At 38.4% G+C, this 14,412-nt stretch overlaps 1 protein-coding gene across 1 annotated transcript in view; it reads right to left on the bottom strand.

Annotated features, from left to right (window-relative positions):
• COL24A1 (collagen type XXIV alpha 1 chain) overlaps window positions 1–13,935 on the bottom strand; it is a 431,901-nt gene extending 417,966 nt beyond the window's left edge. The window contains exon 1 of the mRNA XM_060303290.1: window positions 13,782–13,935. The gene's annotated coding sequence lies outside the window, so the exon portion shown is untranslated. The remainder of the gene's footprint in view (window positions 1–13,781) is intronic.
• Between the last annotated feature and the right edge of the window lie 477 nt (window positions 13,936–14,412).

Genomic DNA, 14,412 nt, shown 5'->3' with positions numbered 1-14,412 from the left:
ATTGGCCATATGTATGTCTTCTTTGGAGAAATGCATATTTATGTCTTCTGCCCATTTTTTGATAGGGTGTTTTGTTTTTTAGTTATTAAGTTGTATGAGCTGTTTGTATATTTTGGAAATTAATCCCTTGTCAGTAGAATCATTTGTGAATATTTTCTCCCAATCTGTAGGTTGTCTTTTTATTTTATTTATGACATTTTTGTCATTTTAAGCCACAGAATTTTTGGTGCTTTGTTATGGCCACCTTGGGAAACTAATACAGTAACTTACAGAAAAGGGGGGGGCATTTTTTTCTTCATTTTTTAAGTTCATTGTGAAACAAAGCTTTAAAAAATATCCTTAGTTGGATTTTGTTCAAAATATATGGTTTGTAGGCAGGAACGCCACACTTCATTTTCCTTTTTAAATTTTTTGGAGGGGAATAATACTATAAACTATGGAAAGACAACTACAAGAAGAGGTGTTTTAAACATGAGGATATGTTTAAGTAATGTTACTGATCTTTAAGGAGTGTGAGTTACATTCTAATACTGTGGAAGTTCTTTATAATTTTTTCCAGAAGACAAGGTTTTTGAACTCTATGTGCAGGAAACCATTACATGGGGGAAAATATTGCTTTATGGGTCTTTGGCTGGGACTTTTAAGTGTTATGTATGAGAAAACACTGAAACTGGGGGAAGGGAAAGATGTTGTAACAAAGTGATCTTGTAGTAAGTTCCAAAATGCCAAATTCTAGGGAGTGTTAATAAACATCATTCAAATGCATTCTTATTCAATTCTTTTTGTTCACATTTCCGGAGTTGGTTTTACTTGTGTTAAAAAAAAAAAAAAATCTCCTTTGGAAATAAAAATCCAAATTTCAACACAAAGCCTTTCAACCAAAAGCACACAATACTTTCTAAGATATCACAGTTCTAGTTAGGATAGGTGACACACGACCACCTCCCTAAATTATGAACACACAACTGAGGTCATTAAGTAGGAGTATACAAAATTTGGGTAAGCAGGCAGCATGAGGAAGAAGAAAGAGCTCTGAAGTTATATAAAGTCCAGACAGTTAAAGGACATTGGCCAATTCAGTTTCATTTATTTTACCTTTTAGTTTCCTCACCTCTGTAATGGGATAATTCTTACTTCCATTGGTTCTTGAAAGAATTGTTTGAGCTAAAATACACAAAGTGAATAGAATAATTTCTAACGTTCACAGAAGCTCAATAAATATCCTTCCCTAATGAGAAATAGGCTGGGGTAAATCTTTCTAATCTATTTGGTCCCTAATTCCTTCAACTGTAAATTCAGCAGGTGAGAATAGATTGATCTTCAAGATTATTTTGGAGGTATGTTGGCTAAGGTATGCTATGCAGTGGAGCAGCCATTGCTATGAATCTCAGCTGTGCTCCTTAATTACATTTCAATCTTTGCCAAGTCCTTTTACCTCTTGGAGCCTTAGCTGCACCAACTGTAAAACAGGGAGTAATACCTAATTGAAAGGATCATTGTAAGGACTCAATGAGAATAAAATATTGGAAGCACCTGGCACAAGCACTCGATAAACATTAGTTCGCTTTCACTAGATCAGTGGTTCTCAAACCATAGCATGAATCAGAATCACCTGGAGGGCTTGTTAAAACACAGAAGTGATGCCCCATAGTATCTGATTCAGTAACTCTAGAGTAGAGGTCCCAAAATTTGCATTTCTAACAAGTGCCCATGTGATGTTCCTGATCATGCCTTGAAAACCAATGCCCTGGATCAGGAGTTGGCAAACTATGGCACTTGGGCCCAATTTGGTCCACTGCTTGCCTTTGTAATTAAAGTTTTACTGGAACATACATGCTCAGTGTTTTACATATTGTCTAGAGCTGCTTTTGTACAATGGCCAAGTGGTTGCAACAGAGACTGTGTAACCCACAAAGCTTAAAATATTTGCTATCTGGCCCTTTACAGAAAGGTTGGCAGACCTGCTCTAGACTAGCATGTGGTATTCTTTCCAGGGAGTTTTAGGGCTCTGAAAATTTGTTTAATATTTCTTTTCTGTCAGGAGGCTTAGATGTCTTCCCAAATAACAGAAAACATGACCTTTGTAAGCCTGAAGACTTAATTAACGGAACCCACAAAAATATAATGGTGTTCTTGCATAACATAGTTGTTAAGAGGCCTCCTGGATTTGAACCCCAGCTTTGGATAACTTATTTTACTTATTATATGTTAAATGGGATACTAGCACTTATCAGGTATATCATGTATGGTATTATAAGGATTAAGGAGAGTTATACACTTGCAGCACTTTGAAAAGTCCCTGGCATGTAGAAAACCCACAATAAGTGTTAGCTGCCATTGTTGTTGTTGTCGTCATCATTATTATTATTAAAATAACCTTCAGGGTGTTTTGTTCACTGAACCATATTTTCCCTTCCAGATGTTTCAAGCTTTTTAATTAGTACATGAGATTATTAAGTGTATTCATTGTGTTTATCACAGCAATGCAGCCACTTTAAAATATTTGATCACAAATTTTGTTATCTCTAATAATTATCAAAAGCAAAGAGACAGAACTGCATTTTTACAGGGGTGACTCATTAGAATTAATGACAAAATAAATAAGATGGACCTTACCCAAATCCTTGCTTTTCCAGCAGTCCTTTGTGGAGCCTTAAAGGCCTTTCTGAAGTGGGAAGGAGATCAAAGGTCCTTTAAATAAAAAAATCCAGCGTATCATTCTAAGGAATCTCTGTGTTCAAGCTTAAATTTCTGTCCTGAGTTGTTTGTTCTGAGCCTGAGGTTCTCCAGAAAAGCCTTGGGAAATAAGTGTTCTTTGGGTTCTTTCATGGGGCTGTTTTGCTTGTAGACCTTTGCCTTCCAATAATATTTGAACTTGAAGCACCCAAGCACACAAATGATGAAATATAGAGGCTCAGTCCATGACATGAACACAGCACCAGTTCACTCTCTTTCCCATCCTGTCAAACTGTTGTCTGGCTCTCACTCAGCGTCGCATCCCCACTCTTTCTTTTACCTCTTAACAGTGCAACAGTCTTAGCGTTGAGCAGATCTACACTCAGTTCCTAGTTTTTCCTCTTAGAAGTTGTGAGCCTGCATCTATATTTCCTCTTTTCTAAAATGGGATAATGTAGGTATTGTAAATATTAAATACTAGAGCATATGACAAGTGCTCCGCAGAATTCCTGATGTGTATAAGGGCTCCACAAATGTTACAGGTTTGTCTTCCACCCTCACCACACTCGCCAGTTTTTGAAACTGTGTAATGAGACCTTGTAATGTGTCTTAGTCCTTTAAAAATGGTTTCCTAAATAATAAGAATCTGGTTCCTTTAAGTATAAGTGTATCCCTCACTCAAGGGGAACAGCCAACAGTGAAAGAATTAAAAGCAACAGGGGCTAGGTGCAGCCATTCCTTTAAAAAGGTAGTTCAGAGAGAGCTGGAGAGGCAAGAGGGCCAGAGGAATCTTTTAGGTCGCGATAAATTAATTGCTGCTTGGGAGCAATGAACTACTGTGAGAGAAGCCAACTGGTGTTGATAAGGCAATTAACACTTGAGTTAAAAATAGTAGCTAAATTCAAGTTGAAACAGATGGGGATGAAAGCAATGAAAATGCCCTAAGTCAGTTAAAGGTGCAAATAAGGTGAACACACACATATTTTAGGAAACTGAACTGCTAAATTAGTAAGGGTACATAAAAGATTTTAAAAAACAAGCCTTTGAGGGGGTGGGGTTGGAGTCAAGCTGGCGGTGTGAGAAGATGCCGAGTTAGCATCTCCCCGCAACTAGGGTGCCTGCTGGCCACTGGTGGGGGACCCTGATGCCCAAGGAGACGGGAGGAGCCCCCAAGTGAACCGGTAGGATGTGGGGGGACTGGGCGGGGAGGAGAAGGGGAGGCCAGACAGGATCGGCACCCCTGAGGCTGGGGAGATCAGGAAAGGCAGGTGGGAGGGACCCTCTGGGAAGAGCAGGTGAGCAGCAGGGGCAATTGCCCCACCCACTTGGGCCCAGGGAGCCTGCTGAGCCCCCAGGCTGGTATCCCCCCTCCAAAGTCTCCTCCAGGCCACGTGGGTCCTGGGGGCATAGAAGGACCCCTGTGGGTCCTGCTGGGCTCCCAGGTGAGGTCCCCTGCCCTCTGAGACCAGGCGTGGAGAGCACGCCTGGGCCCCTTCTGTTCCTTGAGACTAAGCACCACCCCCTACAGCCCCCAGGGCCTTTTCCAGCCTTGTGGGTCCTAAGCATAGGTCCACCATCCAAACCTCACCCTTGCTTAGGCCCCACCCTCCACAGCCAAGGCCTTTTCCCTCTTCTTTTTTCTTTTCCCTCCTCCTCTTTTTTACTATTGTAGTACTGATGTACTTTCCTGTTGTTGATTCATCTATATTTTTATTTTTATATTCTTTCTAACATATCAGTTTCCTAGTCTAATTTTATTTTTTACTTTGTTACTGTTCTCTTGTTTTTCTTTCTTTTTCTTTTCTTTTTTTATGCCATCCCACGCGGCTTGCAGGATTTTGGTTCATGAGCCAGGGGTCGGGCCGAAGCTCCTGCGCTGGATGCTCTGAGTTCCAACCAATGGACTAACAGAGAACCTCAGGCCCCAGGGAATATTCATCGGAGTGAGGTCTCATGGAGGTCCTCACCTCAGCACCAAGACCCAGCTCTACCCAACAGCCTACAAACTCATGTTGGAAGCCTCAGGCCAAACAACCAATAAGACAGGAACACAATCCCACTCATTTAAAAAAAAAAAAAAAAGAGAGACATCAAAAAAATATGTCACAGATGAAAGAGTAAGGTAAAAACCTACAAGACCAAATAAATGAGGAGGAAATAGGCAATCTACCTGAGAAAGAATTCAGAATAATGTTGGTAAAGATGATCCAGAATCTCAGAAATATAATGGAGGCACAGATTGAGAAAATACAAGAAATGTTTAACAAAGATCTAGAAGAACTGAAGAACAAACAAACAGAGATGAACAACACAATAACTGAAATGAAAAAAAACACTAGAAGGAATCAATAACAGAATAACTGAGGCAGAAGAACGAATAAGTGAGCTGGAAGAGAAAATGGTGGAAATAACTGCCGAGGAACAGAATAAAGAAAAAAGAATGAAAAGAATTGAAGACAATCTCAGAGACCTCTGGGACAACACTAAATGCACCAACATTTGAATTATAGGGGTCCCAGAGGAAGTAAAGAAAAAGAAAGGGTCTGAGAAAATATTTAAAGAGAGTATAGTTGAAAACTTCCCTAACATGGGAAAGGAAATAGTCAATCAAGTCCAGGAAGTGCAGAGAGTCCCACACAAGATAAATTCAAGGAGAAATACCCCAGGACACATATCAAACTAACAAAAATTAAATTCAAAGAAAAAATATTAAAAGCAGCAAGGGAAAAACAAAAAATAACATACAAAGGAATCCCCATAAGGTTATCAGCTGATTTTTCAGCAGAAACTCTGCAGGCTAGAAGGGAGTGGCAGAATATACTTACAGTGATGAAAGAGAAAAACCTACAATCAAGATTACTCTACCCGGCAAGGATCTCATTCAGATTCGATGGAGAAATCAAAAGGTTTTCAGACAAGCAAAAGCTAAGAGAATTCAGCACCACCAAGCCAGCCTTACAACAAACGTTAAGGAAACTTCTTTAGGCTGGAAACACAAGAGAAGAAAAAGACCGCCCAAAACAAACCCAAAACAATTAAGAAAATGGTAATAGGGACACACATATCGATAATAACCTTGAATGTAAATGGATTAAATGCCCCAACCAAAAGACACAGACTGGCTGAACGAATACAAAAACAAGACCTATATATATGTTGTCTACAAGAGACCCACTACAGCCCTAGGGACACATACAGACTGAAAGTGAGGGGATGGAAAATGATATTCTATGCAAATGGAAATCAAAAGAAAGCTGGAGTAGTGATAATTCTATAAGATAAAATAGACTTTAAAATAAAGACTGTTACAAGAGATGAGGGATACTACATAATGATAAAAGGATCAATCCAAGAAGAAGATATAACAATTATAAATGTTTATGCACCCAACACAGGAGCACCTCAATACATAAGGCAAATGCTAACAACCAGGAAAGGAGAAATCTACAGTAACACAAAAATGGTAGGGGACTTTAACAACACCCCACTTACATCAATGGACAGATCATCCAAACAGAAAATAAATAAGGAAAGACAAGCTTTAAATGATACAACAGACCAGATAGATTTAATTGATATTTATAGAACATGCCTCCCAAAAGTGGCAGAATACACTTTCTTCTCAGGTGCACATGGAACATTCTCCAGGATAGATCACACCTTGGATCACAAATCAAGCTTTGGAAAATTTAAGAAAATTGAAATTGTATCAAGCACCTTTTCTGACCACAGTGCTATGAGATTAGAAATCAATTACAGGTAAAAAACACAAATACATGGAGGCTAAACAGTGTGCTACTAAATAACCAGGAGATCACTGAAGAAATCAAGGAAGAATAAAAAAATACATAGAAACAAATAACAACGAAAACAAAACGTCCCAAAACCTACAGGATGCAGCAAAAGCAGCTCTAAGAGGGAAGTTTATACCAATTCAATCTCACCTCAAGAAACAAGAAAAATCTCAAATAAACAATCTAACCCTACACTTAAAACAAGTAGAGGAAGAAGAACAAAGAAAACCCAAAGTCAGTAGAAGGAAACAAATCATAAAGATCAGAGCAGAAATAAATGAAATAGAAATAAAGAAAACAATAGCAAAGATCAATAAAACAAAAGCTGGTTGTTTGAGAAGATAAACAAAATTGATAAACCACTAGCCAGACTCATCAAGAAAAAAGGGAGAGGACGCAAATCAATAAAATTAGACATGAAAAAGGAGAAATCACAAGTGACACCACAGAAGTACAAAGGATGATAAGAGACTACTACAAACAACTATAAGCCAATAAAATGGACAACCACGAAGAAATGGACAAATACTTGGAAAGGTACAATTTTCCAAGACAGAACCAGGAAGAATTAGAAAATATAAACAGACCTATCACAAGTAATGTAACTGAAACTGTAATTAAAAATCTTCTAAAAAACAGAAGTCCAGGAGCAGAAGGCTTCATAGGTAAATTCTATCAAACATTTAGAGAAGAGCTAACACCGATCCTTCTCAAATTCTTCAAAAAAATTGCAGAGGGAGAAACACTCCCAAATTCATTCTACGAAGGCACCATCACCCTGATACCAAAACCAGAAAAAGACATCACAAAAAAAGAAAATTATAGGCCACTATCACTGATAACATAGATGCAAAAATTCTGAACAAAATACTAGCAAACAGAATCCAACAGCACATTAAAAGGATCATACACCATGATCAAGTGGGATTTATACCAGGGATGCAAGGATTCTTCAATATATGCAAATCAATCAGTGTGATATACCATATTAACAAATTAAGGAATAAAAACCGTATGATCATCTCAACAGATGCAGAAAAGGCTTGTGACAAAATTCAACAGCCGTTTATGATAAAAACTTTCCAGAAAATGGGCATAGAGGGAATCTACCTCAACATAATAAAGACCATACATGACAAACCCACAGCAAGCATCATACTCAATGGTGAAAGACTTAAATCATCTCCACTAAGATCAGGAATAAGACAAGGATGTCCACTCTCACCACTCTTATTCAACATAGTTTTGGAAGTCGTAGCCACGGAAATCAGAGAAGAAAAAGAAATAAAAGGAATACAGATTGGAAAAGAAGACGTAAAACTCTCACTGTTTGCAGATGACATGATACTATACTTAGAAAGTCCTAAAGATGCCACCAGAAAAATACTAGAACTAATGAATGAATTTGGTAAGGTTGCAGGATACAAAATTAATGCACAGAAATCTCTGGCATTCCTATACACCAACAATGAAAAATCAGAAAGAGAAATTAAGGAAACACTGCCATTCACCACTGCAACAAAGAGAATAAAATACCTAGGAATAAGAAGGTGAAAGACTTGTACTTAGAAAACTATAAAAAAGTGATGAAAGAAATTGAAGATGACATAAACAGATGGAGAAATATACCATGTTCTTGGATTGGAAGAATCAATATTGTGAAAATGACTATACTACCCAAAGCAATCTACCGATTCAATGCAATCTGTATCAAACTACCAATGGCATTCTTCACAGAATCAGAATAAGAAACTTTAATTTGTATGGAAACACAAAAGACCCCGAATAGCCAAAGCAATCTTGAGAAAGAAAAATGGAGTTGGAGGAATCAGGTTCCCCGACTTCAAACTATACTACAAAGCTAAAATAATCAAGACAGTACGGTGCTGGCACAAAAAGAGAAATATAGATCAATGGTACAGGATAGAATGCCCAGAGATAACCCCACGCACATATGGGCACCTAATATATGAAAAAGGAAGCAAGAACATACAATGGAGAAAAGACAGCCTCTTCAATAAGTGCTGCTGGGAAAACTGGACAGCTACATGTAAAAGAATGAAATTAGAAAACTCCCTAACACCATACACAGAAATAAACTCCCCATGGATTAAAGACTTAAATGTAAGACCAGACACTATAAAACTCTTAGAGGAAAACATAGGAAAAACACTCTTTGACATAAACCGCAGCAAGATCTTTTTTGACCCACCTCCTAGAGTAATGGAAAAACAAACAAACAAAAAAAAACAAATGGGACTTAATTAAACTTAAAAGCTTTTGCACAGCAAAGGAAACCATAAACAAGACAAAAAGACAACCCTCAGAATGGGAGAAAATATTTAAACAAATGAAACAACAGACAAAGGATTAATCTCCAAAATATAAAAACAGCTCATGGAGCTCAATATCAAAAAAACAAACAATCCAGTTAAAAAAATGGGCGGAAGACCTAAACAGACATTTCACCAAGGAAGACATACAGCTGGCCAAGAAGCACATGAAAAGATGCTCAACATCACTAATTATTAGAGAAATGCAAATCAAAACCACAATGAGGTATCACCGCACGCCGGTCAGAATGGCCATTATCAAAAAATCTAGAAACAATAAATGTTGGAAAGGGTGTGGTGAAAAGAGAACCCCTGTGCACTGTTGGTGGGAATGTAAATTGATTCAGCCACTATGGAAAACAGTATGGAGGCTCCTTAAAAAACTAAAAAGAGAACTACCATATGACCCAGCAATCCCACTACTGGGGATATACCCTGAGAAAACCATAGTTCAGAAAGAGACATGTACCACAATGTTCATTGCAGCACTATTTACAATAGCCAGGACATGGAAGCAACCTAGATGTCCACTGACAGTTGAATGGATAAGGAAGATGTGGCACATATGTAAAATGGAATATTACTCAGCCATAAAAAGAATCGAAACTGAGTTATTTGTAGTGAGGTGGATGGACCTAGAGTCTGTCGTATAGAGTGAAGTAAGTCAGAAAGAGAAAAACAAGCACCGTATGCTAATGCATATATATGGAATCTAAAAAAAAAAAAGAAAGAAAATGGTACTGATGAACCTAGTTGCAGGGCAGGAATAAAGATATAGACATAGAGAATGGACTTGAGGACACGGGGTGTAAGGGAGAATCTGGGGCAGAGTGAGAGTAGCATCGACATATACACACTACCAAATGTAAAATAGTTAGCTAGTGGGAAGCAGCAGCATAGCACAGGGAGATCAGCTCAGTGCTTTGCAATGACCTAGAGGGGTGGGATAGGGAGGTTGGGAGGGAGGCTCAAGAGGGAGGGGATATGGGGACATATGTATGCATATGGCTGATTCAGTTTGTTGTACAAGAGAAACTAACACAGTATTGTGAAGCAATTATACTCCAATAAGTATCTATTTTTTTTAAAAAAAAGCCCTCTAACCATGGTATTGCATAGGTAAAAGAATGCAACATATAGTATTAAAGAATTTACTTAGATTAAAACACAGGGGTGGGTGGATAGCTTATTCCTACATCTGTACAGTACTGCTCCACTCTAAAAGCAAGTCAAACTATCTTACCAGTATTTCCCCAATTCTGTGTTTCCCGATGGCAGCCTAGGAATTGCTGGTGAAATCTCCACAGGCCTGTCCACCGTTGCAGTGGATCCGAAGTTGCAGAAGAAAACCATGATCTGCACCTTTTTCTCAAGTCAAAACCAAACTCTGAACCTTTAGCTTTAAAGATAAAGCTCTACAGCTCAAACTTCATTCTCCTTTACTTCTCTGCTCTCAACCAGATACGACTTTTTTTTCCGTTCCCCGGTGACCTTCTATTTCTTGGTTCCTGGTTACAGAAATTGGCTTCATCTGTCCATCTCAAACACTGCAACCCCTTCCCTGACATGTCTAGAGAGCAGCAGAAATTACCTTGAGTTTCAGTGTTCCTATATGTCACGATAGATGATTGAGAGGTGACCTGCAAACGTCTTACACTCGTACAAAGATGTGTCACCTTTTACATGACAATCTGGTCTCAGTAACACCTCACTAGCACGTGCTGGAACTTCATAAACACACGTTGATGTAAAAATTAAATTAAAATGATTAAAACATAAAGTAACCCATTTTTCTCCTGAACAGAAAAGTTTTAAAATCTGAGGGCAGAAATACTTTGAATTAAATATTAACCTTATAGCAGATTTTTCAAGTGGTTTTATAGATAATATCTTGGAAAGTTTCCTATAACCTTCAAAGGAACAACCAGAACCTCTAAAGGTGCTGGAGAGCTGAATTAAGGATAAAAGGTTGAAATAAGCTTTGCCTGCTAGAGAATGTGGTACTTACACATTCCTCTGGTTTGGAGTTTAAATTTCCACTCTAACTCTAATTAATGAAGAATTCAAAAGGCAAGGAAAATTTGACTAGGTTGGTTTAACCAAGAGTGGTCTGACCAAGATTTTTTTTAAACCCAATTATTCCTAATTTATTGCAGAATCTTTCTTCCTGAAAAGGGTTTATGTTCAATTGTCTGTGGACTATAATGAGGCTGGCTATACGTTAGCTTATTTACTGTGTAGATGTTGTAGAAACATCTTAGAAACACCTATGAAACATAAACAATGACAACAACAAACAGTTCAGAATTGATCTAATATCCTTGGGAATTGAACTATGGTGTCGGGGGGCAGGCGGGGGACAACGGGTGTGGGTGTTGTGAAACCACTGAATGAGAGAAGAAAGCCCTGAGACACCACTGAGCAGAAGTGCTGAAACAGTACCCTTTCTTCCACCAGGGATGCCTGCCTTGCATGGCTATTAATGTGTAAGTCATTCAGTCTTTCAAGATCAAATCACGTTTAACTTCTCAAAAGAACTGGCTCAGTGGCAGAAAAGAATTTATCAAGAGGGTCAATTACATAATGATCTTAGGACAATGTGTAAAAAGCAGCCTGATGATTACAACGATGTCTTTGTTTTACGGCAGAACTTCTTAATTGTGTTTGGCCTCCTTGATGACTGGCGTTGGAATACACAAACAGCTGTTTTCCATTTGTGCTCATTTGGTACATTCCACACAGTCCATCAATTGTGAAGGTCAATCAATCCCCCAATTTTTCAACAACCACAGGGCCCGATAAGACATGCTTTCTTAAGACAGAACTGTTTCACTCCGTAACCAGCAGTGATTTTACGCTAGCCATGTACCTTCCTCTTCCCCACTAATATATTTTTTTCCGTTGCCTTTAGCACCCATGACTAATAATACCAAGTGCCTAATTTCAGGCTGTGCACTGTTCTCATCTCAACTTTATTAGTTCACACAAATCCTGTTTCCCTGAGTGAACATCACACACGGCATCTTTTATATATTAGCACGTTGGTCATATCGATTTAGAATTGTGTAATGGACGGTAGGATAGAATTTGTGTCCAGTGCCCCAAGTCCACCCCCTTCTCTCCCATCCACTCTGGGCCCTCACTGATCAAAATTTTATGTTCCTATTGTTGAACAGGCTGAAAAACACGTTCCATCGTGCATATATTTGAGTAGATAATCCTGCGGGGAAAAGCTGACCATATAAATCCACGATAACAATATTCTCATAATGCATTTTTCATCTCATCAATATGCAATATGCATCTCATAAGGCGGAAAGGTTAAACATTGTGAGAAACTTTTATTGGTTTTCTAAACAAAACTACAGTTGATTTAGCTTGTAAAATGTCCAATAAATCGGTTTACAAGCTAAAATTGGTTTAGCTTGTAAAATGTCCAATGAATTTTCATCAAATACCATTTAAATTACAGCAAGTCAAACACCCTCTAATACAAGCTAAAACTAAAAAAGAAAAAACCTAATAAAGTATTTTAGGTATTAAATTTTAGCAAATACTGCTTAATTTGGCATGATGTAGATAATTCAATCCTATAAACAAATTAATTGAATTTCAAATAAATGTATGATCTATAAATTTGGCAACAGAGAGGGAATAAAAGTGACACTGGCAAAAATTAGGATAAATTAAAACACATGGGGAAACAGAGATGATGCAATCTTCCAACACTGAAGAAATCACATGCAAGCTTTATGGCAAATAAACTTAAGCGTGCCTCCTTGTGTCAGAATTGTAAGGTGGAGAATTCTGACATCAGTACTAGAGAACTTCCAATGACTAAACTATGGCAAATGACTCCTGTTTCATGGGAGAATAATATTCATTGGCTATTACTAGTGATACCTGTGAACGTGACACCTTCCTTCCATCACTTAGTTACTAGAAAAATGAGACTATTCTAAACCAATTCCTCTGCAGTAACATAGTTCATGGTGTTTCCCTAAATCCACACTACATGAAGATTCACTTTCACCCTATGTTCTTAAGAGTTATGCTGCCTCTGATCAAGGTGACCTGAGAATCTTCCTCTAAATTAAAAACTCCAGTTCCCATTAATGGGGCTCTGATGTTGGCCCCTAAGGGGCTTGATTAACTTGATTAACTCCTAATCAAGTTCACGTGAACTGTCTCCCCCTCAGTATCTGTTCCTCAGACCAGATTTCTATCTTGATGCCAGTCCTTGTCTGATCATGGTGTTCTATTCCTTCACCTGCAAACTGTACTTAAATGAAAAGATTTATTGTTTTTAATTGCTCAGCATGTAAAGAAAGGCTAGTGAACTCAGCTATACAGTCTGAACTTCAGGCAGCAAGCCAATTCCGAGATAGGTTTCTGCAATCAAAATTAACTGCAATAGTTACTGGAATAAAGAAAAAAATGTGGAAGTAGAGGTTAACATCATAAAAAGAATAGAAGAACCTAAGGAAAAAAGTAGGTCTCCCCACCTGTTTTTTCCTGTTATGTCTTTCAAGAATCTTTTTGGACGAGGAACCAAGACCATTTCCCTGGTTACAAAGCCTCTATATCATTAAGGCAAAGTTCACTGTGGACTTTCCGTTCTAGAAGATTTTATTGGCAAATGTCATGCTTTGATATTGTGTGTGTAGTGTGCATGCTGGGCAATTTGAAAAAGACCCTGGATTCTCCAGGGCTATCAAATGATTAGACTTTTTTTTTCCCTGAACCTAAGCAACAACTTCTGAAAAACAGATTTTTTTTTTCTGGTATCTACTGTCCTACCACCTGGACATTGTCAAATGATTGTCTCACCTGTTTAAATGAAACCCTGATTTTAGCCCAGGTTTGGACCTTATCTTTTCCCACCTCAAACCATCACCTTAACTCATCAAACCACAAGAACTCACCTGCTTCTTCCTGGAATGACCGACTGACCCCGCCTCGGATCCCACTGGCTTACCTGGGCTCCCAGTCCAGGCCTTTGCTCTGAGTCTTGGAATTCCTATTACTGCTTAGCGCATCACCATGACAAGGTCTGCAACACTTCAGGCTTCAACTGCCAAGAATCCTGCTTCAGACTGAGTGGGTCACGCTGATTATCCTACCAAGATCCATGGCTTCTGTCTCTGAGGAAAAAATATACCACATGCTAATAGCATTAGTGAAATAAAAAGGTTGGACTACATAATTTCTAAAATCTCTGTCAGATCTAAATTCAGGGTTTCACATTTTACAGATGAGAAAACTGAAGCTCAGAGAGGTTGACTCTTCAACAAAAAGAGAAAATGTGACGTCGCCCAGTGACAAAGATGGAGGTACCATCAGAGATGTGCTGGTAAATGTTTAACACAGATCTCTGGAGTTGGGGGGTGGAGCTGGGATGGAGAAAAAAGTCCTGATTTACAGCATTTCTGTGATTTAGTTCTGTGATGGTCTTTTCTAAGGCGTAAATACTCCTATGATAGCTGATTTCAAACTACCAACATGAATCAACCAGCTGCAAAATTCCTTAAAATTTAACATTCAGCTCTTGGGATCTGGTACCAGCCAGCTCCAGCACACCTCCAACAAAGCTCTGGTTTTATAGTGAT

The sequence above is a fragment of the Globicephala melas genome, chromosome 1 (assembly GCF_963455315.2).
Source record: "Globicephala melas chromosome 1, mGloMel1.2, whole genome shotgun sequence".
Lineage (NCBI taxonomy): Eukaryota > Metazoa > Chordata > Mammalia > Artiodactyla > Delphinidae > Globicephala > Globicephala melas.
Note: the sequence above shows the minus strand (reverse complement) of the source record. Positions and strands in the feature narration are given on the sequence as shown.